The sequence below is a fragment of the Bison bison genome, unplaced genomic scaffold, assembly GCF_000754665.1.
Source record: "Bison bison bison isolate TAMUID 2011002044 unplaced genomic scaffold, Bison_UMD1.0 scf7180017864160, whole genome shotgun sequence".
NCBI lineage: Eukaryota > Metazoa > Chordata > Mammalia > Artiodactyla > Bovidae > Bison > Bison bison.
In genome coordinates, this window is record NW_011494732.1 from 752,935 (window position 1) to 754,128 (window position 1,194).

The 1,194-nt window shown below is 40.4% G+C and overlaps 1 protein-coding gene across 1 annotated transcript in view; it reads left to right on the top strand.

Annotated features, from left to right (window-relative positions):
* The window catches only part of TMEM132D (transmembrane protein 132D), an 896,829-nt gene that overhangs the window by 391,261 nt on the left and 504,374 nt on the right, over window positions 1–1,194 (top strand). The window lies entirely within an intron of this gene.

Below are 1,194 nucleotides of genomic sequence, written 5' to 3' on the forward strand. Positions count from 1 at the left end.
CATGGTCAATAAAGCAGAAATAGATGTTTTTCTGGAACTCTCTTGCTTTTTCCATGATCCAGCAGATGTTGGCAATTTGATCTCTGGTTCCTCTGCCTTTTCTAAAACCAGCTTGAACATCAGGAAGTTCACGGTTCACATATTGCTGAAGCCTGGCTTGGAGAATTTTGAGCATTCTTTTACTAGTGTGTGAGATGAGTGCAATTGTGGGGTAGTTTGAGCATTCTTTGGCATTGCCTTTCTTTGGGATTGGAATGAAAACTGACCTTTTCTAGTCCTATGGCCCCTGCTGAGTTTTCCAGATTTGCTGGCATATTGAGTGCAGCACTTTCACAGCATCATCTTTCAGAATTTGGAATAGCTCAACTGGAATTCCATCACCTCCACTAGCTTTGTTCGTAGTGATGCTTTCTAAGGCCCACTTGACTTAACTTTCCAGGATGTCTGGCTCTAGGTCAGTGATCACACCATCGTGATTATCTCGGTCGTGAAGATCTTTTTTGTACAGGTCTTCTGTGTATTCTTGCCATCTCTTCTTAATATCTTCTGCTTCTGTTAGGTCCATACCATTTCTGTCCTTTATCGAGCTCATCTTTGCATGAAATATTCCTTTGGTATCTCTGATTTTCTTGAAGAGATCTCTAGTCTTTCCCATTCTGTTGTTTTCCTCTATTTCTTTGCCTTGATCGCTGAAGAAGGCTTTCTTATCTCTTCTTGCTATTCTTTGGAACTCTGCATTCAGATGTTTATATCTTTCCGTTTCTTCTTTGCTTTTCGCTTCTCTTCTTTTCACAGCTATTTGTAAGGCCTCCCCAGACAGCCATTTTGCTTTTTCATTCCTTTTCTATGGGAATGGTCTTGATCCCTGTCTCCTGTACTATGTCACGAACCTCATTCCATAGATCATCAGGCACTCTATCTATCAGATATAGGCCCTTAAATCTATTTCTCACTTCCACTGTATAATCATAAGGGATTTGATTTAGGTCATACCTGAATGGTCTAGTGGTTTTCCCCACTTTCTTCAATTTAAGTCTGAATTTGGCAATAAGGAGTTCATGATCTGAGCCACAGTCAGCTCTTGGTCTTGTTTTTGCTGACTGTATAGAGCTTCTTCATCTTTGGCTGCAAAGAATATAATCAATATGATTTCAGTGTTGACCATCTGGTGATGTCCATGTGTAGAGTCTTCTC